Consider the following 12,965-nt stretch of genomic DNA (forward strand, 5'->3'; position numbering starts at 1 on the left):
CTGCTCCAAACCGTTAACAATACGCATAAACAAGTCCCGCCTCATCCTAAAACGACGCCTGAAATGGTTGGCGTTAAAACGCGGCTCATCTGCGAAGTAATCTGTGAACAGGCGCTGATGTGCAGCTACATGATCACGATCAACCACTTGTCGATGGCGGACAACTGGTCGTGGGCGAGGTACCGGCGGTTGCATATAACTCTGCATCCATCGATCAACCTCACGACTCGTATAGGCATCTAGCTCTTCGTTCAGCATACGCTCGTACTCATCAGCAACCCCATCACTACCACCACCACTACCACCGGCATTACTCATTTCTTAAATTGATCTTGTACAGAAAGAAAGATAGAGAGAGTACTCGTTAAAACAAGCGGTGCGAATGAAAATGACGTCCAAACCGCGTATATATAGTGTTTTCGAAAAAAAAAATTAAATTCTGACGCCGGTCTGACGCCGATCCGGGGCCTACAATGGCGCCGTGAGGATCGGCGCTAGAACCGGCGTCACCACACGAATCGGCATGGGTACGCCGAAATTGATGCCGATTTTGCCGACGCCGGTCGCAATGATTCGGCGTCAGAACTGGCGTCGGTGAAAAATCGGCGTCGCGGTTTTGACGCCTCCATTGCTGATGCTCTTAGAAGTTAGAATAGCCTCTTTTATTTCAAAATAGATGTTTAATAATGGGCTACATTATCCGAAATAATTGTATATCGACCACCTAAATATTTCATATTATCTCGTACTTTCGAATTCTTATGCAAATTTAGTCTGTTTTTTACTAACAAAAGTATTTTTTTTCTACTAGTCATGCGCAGACAGCTAGCTAATGTGGAGTATTTTGACTATAATTGCGTGATTGCAAATAATACAAATAGAAATTTTTGAATTAGAAAACACATAAATAGTAAATAAGAATTTTTGAAAAGAAATGCATTATCTTAATGTAAAACATGTCTCACAATCAGAATTATAAGTATTGTATAGGGCGAATAGTGATGGAGTACGTACTAAACAAGCCCAACAGCAGTAAAGCCCATCAGCCTAAAGCCCAAGAAAGAGTATCAGTTCGGCATGACTAAAGAGTATCAGTCCGGCATGACTAAAGAGTTCAGTTCGGCACAACCAAAGAGTTCGGCCCCAGCCTACAGCTCGGTAAAAGCCAACCAATCAAACTCTGCTCTCAGGTCGGCATCAAGCTCTACTCTCAGATCGGCAAAAGCTGCTCGGCAATAATTCAGCAGTTCGGTCTCAGTATTCGACCGAACTAGGAGATAGTGGACTCATGCAGGATTTCCACCTCCACTACACCCACGATCTATTTAGTGGTGTCAAGCAGTCATTAACTCATGCAGGATAGTGGACCCATGCAAGATCGCCACGATCTCCACGACATCCACTACCTAGTAAATGGCTGCATGCCACGATCTTGGTTCAATGTATAAATAGAACCTAGATCAGATAGATAGGGTTAGACTCTCTCGCTTTCTAGAGATCAAATACAAAATAGCAAGTCTGTATTGTAAGCTGTAAGAAAACAGATCAAGCAATACAACTCTGCCCTCATTTCTTCCCGTGGACGTAGATTTACCTCAGTAAATCGAACCACGTAAATCTCTGTGTCGTGATCTGTATTTTTCCAGCATTCTTCACCATCAGAAATTCGCGGATTCATCACTGGCGCCGTCTGTGGGAAACAGAGAACCAAATTTGTGATAAAGCGAATTTTTAACCCTTTTTCCACCCCAAAAAAATGCATACCAGATCACATACCACCCGTAATACCGTTCGTGATCACCGTGAGGAAGCTAGTCCAGCTCGCAGGTCTGAAAAACGGCCTCGGGAGACATCTACCTCCGGTTCTCACGAAGGAGGAACAAGCCACTCCAGGAGTCATCGCACCGAGTCTTCCCAGCAGCCCGATTTAAATGAAGTTGTCAGGCTGTTCTTGGCCGAGAAGCAGGAGGAGTTCTTAACCTTCCTGCAGAAGAGCCAACAGCCGGAGAAGACAACGGCGGATTCTCCCTCCTCATCCAGACATGAAAGTCACTACCGCAGTAGTGACGTGTCTTCCAGGAGAAAGAATCCTCAACCCCGACATGTTCCTGTTCCTCCTCGGTACCGGAACCACAGGAGAACTCCATCTCCTCCGTACCGAAGAGATGTCGGGTTCGCCATGTACGGAGCATTAAAGACTCCGTTCTCGGACGATATCACCCGAACTCCTCTGCCGCGGAACTACCGGACGCCGTCAATGACTTATGACGGGCTAGTGGATCCTCATGACTTCTTGGGACGCTATCAGTATAATATGGCGAACCAGGGTCTCAATGAGGTCCATATGTGCAAGCTGTTCCCCGAGCTGCTTATCGGGAACGCGAGAAGGTGGTTCGATAGCCTCCCCCAAGGCAGCATTAGATCTTACCGAGATCTAATGGATGCTTTCCACAGGAGGTTCTTTCAGAAAGCGGAAGCCCGGATCACTTCGGCTCAGCTGCTTTCTATACGTCAAGGTCGCGACGAAAGGATCAGCGACTTCATGACGAGATTCCACAAGGAATGCCTACAAGTAGATGATCTCAACGATCTACTTGTCATTTCGGCATTCCAAAATGGAATCCTGCCCGGAGCTCTCTACAGAAAGCTCGTGGAATGCAGTCCGCAAACAGCTCAAGAGATGTGGGACATTGCGGACCAGTTCTCCCGTGCCGATGAGGCAGACCGTCGAAAACGGTCTTTAGACAGCTCATCTGGAGGAGACGAAAAGAAGCCCGATCATAGCGATCAGAGGCTTCCTCGCCGAACTCCTTTTGAAAGAATTCAAAGGGCACCGGTACAAGGCAGATTGGGGCCACGTCTCAATCCTGAGAAGCCGCCCGCTCAGTTCGTACCCTTAAACAAGTCAAGAGCGGAAATTTTCGAACTACATTCCGATATGTTCGAAAAACCAAGGCGGATGACGAAATCGGCCGCGCGCCGACCTCAGGATCAATATTGCTCCTTCCATCAAGACTACGGTCACGATACCGAGGAGTGCCGACATTTGGCTGCAGGTATTGATGCCCTTGTGAAAGCAGGGACGTTAAAAAAATACCAAAGCAAGCAGCCGAAAAGGAACAAAAAGCAGGGAGGTGCGAACTGCGCTCCTCAGGATCCGAAAAGGCAACGGGATCCCGAAGACGATAACGAGCCGCAATATGATGGAGTAATCCTAACTATTGACGCTCTCCCTGCCGAGAAGACTAAATCGTCTCTGAAGTCATAGAGCAGAAAAAGGCTTTTGACGAGCTCAAAAGTTATTTAGCCGAGCTTCCAAATCTCTCTGCTCCAACAGATGCCGAAGTGATTTTCTTATACTTAGCGGCATCCGATCAAACCATTAGCGCGGTGCTTGTACGAGAAGAAGGCCTAAAGCAGTTTCCCATCTACTTTACAAGCCGAGCATTAAGAGGTCCAGAAACAAGGTATCAACCTCTGGAAAAAATTGCTCTGGCGTTAGTAAATGCAGCAAGGAGACTGCGGCCATACTTCTAGGCTCACAAGGTATGCGTCTTAACCGATCTGCCTCTTCGGCAAGTTTTGACCAAGCCAGAAGCATCAGGCAGAATCGCCAAATGAGCCATAGAGCTGGGAGAACACTCAATCGAGTACCTACCTCGAAAAGCCATCAAGGGATAAGCCTTGGCAGATTTTCTTGCAGAGGCCAAGTTCGATCAAGCAATCCCTGTCATTGCCGAACAGAAAAATTCTGCCAACGCCGAACTAGCACAGCCCTTGGTATCCGAAGTAGAGCCGCCGGACTGCTGGAGCGGATTCGTAGATGGAGCTTCAAACAAGATGGGAAGTGGAGCTGGTATTTTACTTGTCGCTCCCGACGGACACGAGGTAACCTACTCACTTCGGTTCCTATTCCCCACTACTAATAATGAAGCCGAGTACGAAGCCCTCCTGGCCGGACTCCAGTTAGCGCAAAGTCTGCTCGTCAAATCTCTCAAAGTCCATTGTGATTCACAAGTCATAGTAAATCACATGTTGGGTACAAGTGAAGCTCGTGACGAGAGAATGAAGAAGTATTTGGACAAAGCGCAAAGCATCAGCCGAAGTTTCTCCTATTTTCGGATAATCCGCATTCCCAGAGCGGAAAATAGCCGAGCAGATACCTTAAGTAAGTTGGCTTCAGATCCAAGCTCAAAGGCGGAAGAATTAATGCATCGAAGCATTGATGAAGCCGAGGTACATTCAGTATCCAGCTCGCCGAACTGGATGACGCCGATCTTGCAGTATCTGGATCAAGGACAATTGCCCGAGGATAAGAGAGAAGCTCGGAAGATCACGTGCCGAGCACTTCGGCACGAACTTCATGAAGGAGTCCTCTTTAGAAAGTCTTACCTCCAGCCGTTATTGCGGTGCGTAGGACCAGAAGAGACGGACTACATCCTCAGAGAAGTTCATGAAGGATCGTGCGGTAGCCACATCGGAGCCAGAGCTTTAGCTAAAAAAGTTCTAAGATGGGGATATTATTGGCCAACCTTGGTACAAGAAGCAGTGCAGCTCGTCAAGACATGCCCGAAGTGCCAAATCCATGCAAATATCCCAAGGATGCCGCAGACCGATCTATCCACTATGCAAAGCCCTTGGCCTTTTATGCAATGGGGCATAGACATAGTGGGACCACTTCCTCAAGCTCCTCGGCAAATGAAATTCCTAATCGTTGCCGTGGACTACTTTACGAAGTGGGTGGAAGCTGAACCATTAGCTACGATAACGAGCTCGAAGGCATTGGATTTCGTCTGGAAGAACATAGTGTGCCGATTTGGCATACCCCACATCCTCATCTCGGATAACGGGACTCAGTTCACCGACAAGACGTTCAAGAATTGGTGCCAAGAGCTGAATATTCAACAGCGGTTCACTTCAGTCTCTCATCCACAAGCAAACGGACAAACGGAGGTAACAAATCGTATCCTGGTGAAAGGGTTAAAAGCTCGGTTAGAACAAGCCAAAGGACAATGGGTAGAAAATCTCCCTCAAGTCCTATGGTCCTACCGAACTACACCCACAACCTCCAACGGTGAAACTCCGTACAGTCTTGTGTACGGCACTGAAGCCGTGATTCCGGTGGAGATCGGCATACCCAGTCCCCGAACTCTAAATTTCTCAGCAGAAATGAATGACGACGGACTGAGAGCCGAGCTAGATCATGCCGAAGAAAGAAGAGAATTGGCATGCATAAAAGCAGCCAAGTACAAGGAGCAAGTAGCCCGGTATTACAACCAAAGGGTGAAGAAGCTGCAATTTCAAGTGGGAGATCTCGTTTTGAGAAACAACGAAGTAAGCCGAGCAGAAAAGCTGGGCAAGCTCGAACCCACATGGGAAGGTCCGTATCGGGTGTCAGAAGTCCTCGGCAAAGGGTCTTACAAATTGGCTCACATGTCAGGAGAACAGGTACCCCGAACATGGCACATTTCCAACCTCAAGAAGTTCCATTTGTAAGAGACAGTCCGGTCAGTCAGTCTTGAGTCCTGTTCGGTCAATGTGCTTTCTTTGGTTTACTTGGTCTTTATTTGTCTCTGTGCGTTTTGTCTGTGTGTTTTGTCTGTCTCTGTGCGTGTCGTCTCTTACAAATGTTACTGAGGCATCTTGTTCTTCGAAGGCTGATCCCCTTCTTAGAACATATAGTAAGCCAACGATTGTGAGTCAAAGCTTCTAAAGAGGATACAAGACCACAATTCAGCTTAAACAAGCAGTTCGTCTGAAACGAGCTGCAATAAGCCAACGATTGTGAGTCAAAGCTTCTAAAGAGGATACAAGACCACAATTCAGCTTAAACAAGCAGTTCGTCTGAAACGAGCTGCAATAAGCCAACAATTGTGAAGTCAAAGCTTCTAAAGAAGATACAAGGCCACAATTCAGCTTAAACAAGCAGTTCGTCTGAAACGAACTGCAATAAGCCAACGATTGTGAAGTCCAAGCTTCTAAAGAGGATACAAGACCGCAATTCAGCTTAAGAATCAAGCACTTCGTCTGAAACGAACTGCAACGAAAGTCCGATTCTCGCGATAAAACTTGCCTGAATTAGGACAAGGGAAAGTCCGATCCACGCGATAAAACTCGCCGAATTAGGACAAGGGAAAGTCCGATCCCCAAATTAGGACAACGGAAAGTCCGATCCGAGCGAAAACTCGCCAAATTAGGACACAAGACGAGTCCGGTCAAAGATGTTTATTTCATCAGACCAAAGACGAGTCCGGTCAAAGATGTTTATTTCATCAGCCCAAAGACGAGTCCGGTCAAAGATGTTTATTTCATCAGATCAAAGACGAATCCGGTCAAAGATGTTTATTTCATCAGACCAAAGACGAGTCCGGTCAAAGATGTTTATTTCATCAACCCAAAGACGAGTCCGGTCAAAGATGTTTATTTCATCAGACCAAAGACGAGTCCGGTCAAAGATGTTTATTTCATCAACCCAAAGACGAGTCCGGTCAAAGATGTTTATTTCATCAGACCAAAGACGAGTCCGGTCAAAGATGTTTATTTCATCAGACCAAAGACGAGTCCGGTCAAAGATGTTTATTTCATCAGACCAAAGACGAGTCCGGTCAAAGATGTTTATTTCATCAGATCAAAGACGAGTCCGGTCAGAGAAGAGTTCACTTCATAAGACCGAGGACAAACATCAACTTACCCCGTACCTTTATCCAGAATGCCGAAGTAATTCACTTCGCTTTCCGGGGGGGTAGTGATGGAGTACGTACTAAACAAGCCCAACAGCAGTAAAGCCCATCAGCCTAAAGCCCAAGAAAGAGTATCAGTTCGGCATGACTAAAGAGTATCAGTCCGGCATGACTAAAGAGTTCAGTTCGGCACAACCAAAGAGTTCGGCCCCAGCCTACAGCTCGGTAAAAGCCAACCAATCAAACTCTGCTCTCAGGTCGGCATCAAGCTCTACTCTCAGATCGGCAAAAGCTGCTCGGCAATAATTCAGCAGTTCGGTCTCAGTATTCGACCGAACTAGGAGATAGTGGACTCATGCAGGATTTCCACCTCCACTACACCCACGATCTATTTAGTGGTGTCAAGCAGTCATTAACTCATGCAGGATAGTGGACCCATGCAAGATCGCCACGATCTCCACGACATCCACTACCTAGTAAATGGCTGCATGCCACGATCTTGGTTCAATGTATAAATAGAACCTAGATCAGATAGATAGGGTTAGACTCTCTCGCTTTCTAGAGATCAAATACAAAATAGCAAGTCTGTATTGTAAGCTGTAAGAAAACAGATCAAGCAATACAACTCTGCCCTCATTTCTTCCCGTGGACGTAGATTTACCTCAGTAAATCGAACCACGTAAATCTCTGTGTCGTGATCTGTATTTTTCCAGCATTCTTCACCATCAGAAATTCGCGGATTCATCAAATAGTTTACTTGAAACTAATGTGGCTTATAAACCATATACTAATAATATTTACTATACGTTATAGAGGTAAGAATAATGGGTACACATCTACCCCAATTTTTTTATAGTAGTATGATAAGTATTTTATAATTATGAAATATTTATACATAAATGAGGGAAAAAATTGAATCACACTATCGTTACTGTGCAAGCGATGCATTGCCAAATGCTCTGACGCGATGTGTGACGCAACTACTTTGTACGGAGTTGTGCACCATTATTCTATCACGCTTCCAAATCAAAATTCTTAAGTCCTAACTTATTAGAAAATGACATAATGTTTTCATTTCTTCTATTTGCACCAAAAAATAGTGTTAGTGTTAGGGGCGGCTAAGAATTTTATAGCTCAAATAATATTTTTGATTTGATGCAACTACTGAAACCAGTGTTAGGTATCTGATGAAACTAAACCCTAATTAAAGGTGGGCTGAACATGCAGCTTAAATTAAATAGAGAAAATGCATGAGGTGTAGAGTGTTTAATTGTAAATTACATTTATGTGGATACTAATTATTAAACTTGACGATTGATATGCTAACTACCTTATGTGAGCATCACTTTCGTTTAAATCACGTTTAGCGTTATTCGTTTTGATTTATACATTTAGTGCAACACATTAAAAAATGTTATTGAAATTTTTAATTTCACAAAATTCATAAAAATCAGATCTTGGTTTGTTAATTTATTAAGTTATTTAAAATGATAGAGAATCCGAGCAAATCGAGCTTTGATTTAATTTCAATAACATTTTTAATGTATCAGAATCAAAATAAATATATAAATCTAAACGAACATCGCTAAACGTGCGTCAAACGATAGTGTTGCTCATATAAGGAGCTCAAATAATATAACATATCATTCCTCTATTAAACTTTGTATTAAAGGCATATTGTGTGTATAAGTATATCTTGAATTAGTTTAGCGTCTCCGACAACATTGTCAAATATTATCGTATTATAATTTTGAAAAGATGGGTTTAGGAATTTATCATAATCACATAATTTGAGATATGTCCCTTAGACAGGCCCGGCCCGGGGGGTGGAGCAGTGCCCCCGCCCCGGGCCCCCAAAACGTTGGGGCCTCCAAAATCCAAATACATACATGAGTATATACATGCTACTGGGCCAGGTCCAAACTTTTAAGGTAATAATATAAATTGTATGCTATAAATATTGTCTTGGATGTATTGAAGTGTTTTATTACTACTGTTGTTATTGTTACTATTAGTTTATAGTATTATTATGGGGCCCCTCTTTTAGTTCCGCCCCGGGCCAATAAAAACTGTCACGCCCGCATTTTCTAAGGATAGAAAACACGGTTGATCGCGACTAGGGGAGGATTAAAGAAGCGGGAAAGAAGGGGAAAACAACACAACTCGACCATAGCCCGAAACAAATGGGAATAGCTCGAATAAAATCAGAGTATCATTTCAACAATCGACAACTCCAAATGAAAATATCTCAACAATACACGAACTCAAAAGAAACAATATTTAGCAGAAGCATTCGAGAGAAGAATAATATTATGTATGAAGACACAATATATTCGGAACATTTAAAAGCAAACACAAATCTTTACCAGCTCTGCTCAACACCCACCGTGCTCGTCACAGCTCAACCTACAAATTTTTAAAAAGAAATGCAGGGCTGAGTACTTGATGCACTCAGTGGACTCATGCCGAAAACATTTTCAATAAAAATATTTATCATGCCATTAACGAGTGACCTCGGGGTTTAACTTTAAAAGGGCCCGAGTCACTAAAACATTTCACCAACATCATCATCACCATCAACATCATCAACATCACCATACCATATCTGAACATACATGACGAGGAATGTGGCCACATTCCAAGCCACTAGACCGGCCAACTCAAAGAGATAGCGCACGATCTACGGGGTGTACACTAGCCTGAGTAGGGACTCGCTCCCTAGTCAGACCCGAATTCGATTAACCATACATGGCAAAAGCCACTTCAGATAGGTCCCATAACAACACAAAAAAATATGGCATGACAAACATATTTCGCAAAAATAAATATACTTAGGACATAGTCCTTATTTAAAAAGAAAGCCCACCTCGTTCGCTTAAAGGTGTCGCACTTGAGTATTTCCTCTTTCCGGATTAGAGTCTCACGGAACAATTCCCTTTAGATAAATAAAATAATAACACAACAATCAGTGCAAGAAAACTACTAATTAGAATGCATGCACCCTCATTAAAGTCTTTTATCTCGTTTTTCGGTTTTCGCATATTTTTTTATTATTCGGCTGCCGCTCAAGTTCCTCTGTTGGCTCCTCGTATTTCCACCATGATGTCGGAATAAATTTCCAAAAAACTATACAAGCGCATAACTAAATTATCACAACTATTTCCATTCGCAATTATATTTATTTCGTACTTCGAATTATTCCGAGAATTTAATTAATTAAAAACTCTCAATTAACATTAGCCCTCAACCATATTTATTTAGAAGAAGGCCCAAAGTCTCCAATTTAATTAGCCCAAACTTTAATTAAAAGAAAAGAAAAAGGAAGGCCCAAAACATACACTCTTTCTCCACCATCGAGCACTACCTCACTCTCATTTCTCTTCTTCACCAATTTTCCCCAAATTGAGAGATACCCAAATCGCAAACCCTCAATTCCGTCGCCATCCTCAACTCGCCGGAGATGGTGACTGCCGCTGCCACCGTCGGGTCCCCTGCACCTCGATTTCCATCTCCAGAATCAGCCACCGTCGTCGTCTCCTCCGCGGAAAAACGCCGACGCAGCGAGGGGGGGGTCGGGCAGCCGTTGCTCAGCCGCTGCCGCTGAAATTCCGCCGTCGCCGCCGTGGTTAATAAGCCGCTGCTCTTACAGCAGCCCCGAGACACTCCGATTCGACCCGAAATCAACCCGAACATCCCCGCACAACCCCTAACCAGCCCCGATGTAAGTTTCTACTTGGTTTCATGAGTTAAAGTCTGGTTCTTGAACTCAGTTTGCTTCGATTAAAACGATTAAAGATTGATTCCAGATTGTTCATTTATTACCGAGTTCAGCGTGGGAGTGTTAAATTGTTAAATGCTTGAATTATGCGATTAGTTCGGATGATGGTATGTTTATGCATGAATTGATGATTGAAGCTTGAAATTGGGAAATGATTTTACCTCGTTAACCCGATATTGGTTGTGAAATTGTAGGACCGAGAGGAGTAGCCCACTGGATTTTGCAGATTCAGTTTCTGTCACAAATTTGCATAATGTTTGGTTTCCGAAAGAAGTGCGAAATTATGCTATGAACGGAGGAATACAGATTACCTGTAATTCAATTGATTGAGCTCTCGGTTTCTTGAATTGAAGTTGAGAAGAATGTGTTTTGTTTTTCTGGCTGCAGAGAATGATTAGAAGACAGAAGAATAAACTGATGAGAAGTAAATAATATAGTGGGAGGGTGGTTAAAGATATGTGAGAGATTTAGGGGGGTGAGGGGGGAACGGTTTTTTTTTCAACGCGGAGAAGGAGTGGAATTCGACTTTCTTTTTTTTAATTAATTTGGATTTGTTTGGTATTTATTTACGATCACGGAGAAGGAAAATCCCTGCAAAATCTTTATTTGATTTTTTTTATTCTCTCTTTTTTTCTTTTTTTTTCGGGTTGTTACAAAAACTCAGGACCGGGCCTGCCCTTAGATTGATGTGCGGTGCTTGTGTGTGTGTGTGTTCGATGATTTTTTGTTATCAGATAGTAGTACATAAAATGAGTTGCTTTATTGATTGCTTGTAAAGCTCAGAATGGCAAAGCAATTAATAAAAGGGCAAAAAAGGGGGAAAGAGAGAGTATCGTGAGTTTTGGGGTGCATACCAGCAAACACATATGGCCCTGCACGTGCAACCCAAATTAATGGCTCAATAAAGTGAACTTTTTGAGAATTTATATTTTCCTTGTGAACCCACTACCATTTAATAGCATCACATGAAAAAAAAAACATTTTACCCATTAAAGAATCGAATATAATTTAATTCGTTGTGTAATAGTCGAGATATATGTCAAAATTTAATTCGATAGGTCTATGATTTATTCATTTTTGAGATAATAGATTAGTAAATGTACATTTTCAATTTCATCGTGTAATTCAAATATTAAAGTGAAGTGTAAAGTTCGAAAGCGATACAATGGGACTTTACTCAAAGGGCAATATATCTTCAATATATTATCAGTTTTAAGTTTTTTTTTTTAATTACTACTACTACTACTACTATATATTTTAGTAATATATGTCAGAAAAAGGTGTCATAGTTATCTTAGTAAAAAAATCAACATATTTTTAGTGTTACGTTGATAGCCGTTTTTAATTACCTACACCTAATACACTCCTAATTTATTATTTCATTATGAAATCTCAAATATTGTAGATGTAGTTATCATCAGTTATGATCTCAGAAATTATTTCCGTATCTGAAAGAAAGTAAAAATAAAGGTCAGCTGTATAAAAAGTAAAAATGAATGCAACTCGGCTTTGATTCTAAGTCAGGACAAAAAAATTCCCAAATGTTCCAATCAAATTGATGAAAGTGAAATCTTAATGCCATCAAAGCAAATCATTCAAGTTTTGAGTGGAGACAATGAAAGGCATATGATAAATTCAACGCCATCATATATCATTATCATGAATTATAAAGAAAGTTGGAAATTTGAAAAAGTAAAATCAAAAGAATGATAAAACCACTACAAAACGGCGTGTTTTAGAGATTAAAATTTCGTAATAATTCCGCCGTGAAATCAAGATTGATGGTTCATAAGATGTGCATAAAACAACACAAAAGTTGTTTTTCTTTTAATAACCTAAAATAAATTTAATACATACAACAAGCAATTGCTAGTTACCACAAACAGATTGGAAAATACAGTGACGTACAAAAATATTAGGGTCAAATACACACATTTATATTATTATATCCGAAATCCGTTTTCAAATTATGGTCGTCCAGCTCAGTTGGTAAATATTGATAATAGTAAAACTAAAAAATAAGCTAAAAATTCAGGCATTTGAGTGGACATTAAAATATGCTAGCTAATGAAAATATTATTCATTTAAAGGCAATCCACCTAAATTATTACGTTACCTCGTTGCCACCTCAGATTCGCATTCACGTAATTTTTTATTTTAACAAAATAAATTGTTTATCCAGAAAAAAATACTAGTAGTTATATACCCATCTTTGATCTTCCTACTGGAGATTCCCCTTACTAATTAAGTTACACGTCATATTTTAATAAAGGGTTATGCTACTAATCTTTAATCAACATACGATATGAAAAGTACGATAAATTCATTTGCTACACCAAATTCATTTAGGACCCCTCGATCAATCATTTCAATACTTGCAATATTAAAAACTTTTAATCGGAGAGATATTAATGATTGAAAACCATCATTTATACGAGGTAAAAGAAAATTATAGATAGCGAGCTTAAGTTTACAAAGCAACAAAGCAAAGTATACTGGCTATCCAA

The 12,965-nt window shown here is 41.6% G+C and overlaps 2 long non-coding RNA genes across 2 annotated transcripts; one reads left to right on the plus strand and one right to left on the minus strand.

Moving 5' to 3' along the window:
* Positions 1–9,025: 9,025 nt before the first annotated feature.
* On the minus strand, positions 9,026–10,750 carry LOC121806812. Its single transcript, XR_006051707.1, has 3 exons — positions 10,620–10,750; positions 9,547–9,615; positions 9,026–9,086 (listed from the first exon to the last, which is right to left on the minus strand). It is a non-coding gene; the product is annotated as an uncharacterized LOC121806812 (long non-coding RNA).
* LOC121806813 lies at positions 9,622–11,046 on the plus strand. The gene is made up of 2 exons (XR_006051708.1): positions 9,622–10,401; positions 10,653–11,046. It is a non-coding gene; the product is annotated as an uncharacterized LOC121806813 (long non-coding RNA).
* Positions 11,047–12,965: the final 1,919 nt, after the last annotated feature.

The sequence above is a fragment of the Salvia splendens genome, chromosome 6 (assembly GCF_004379255.2).
Source record: "Salvia splendens isolate huo1 chromosome 6, SspV2, whole genome shotgun sequence".
Classification (NCBI taxonomy): domain Eukaryota; kingdom Viridiplantae; phylum Streptophyta; class Magnoliopsida; order Lamiales; family Lamiaceae; genus Salvia; species Salvia splendens.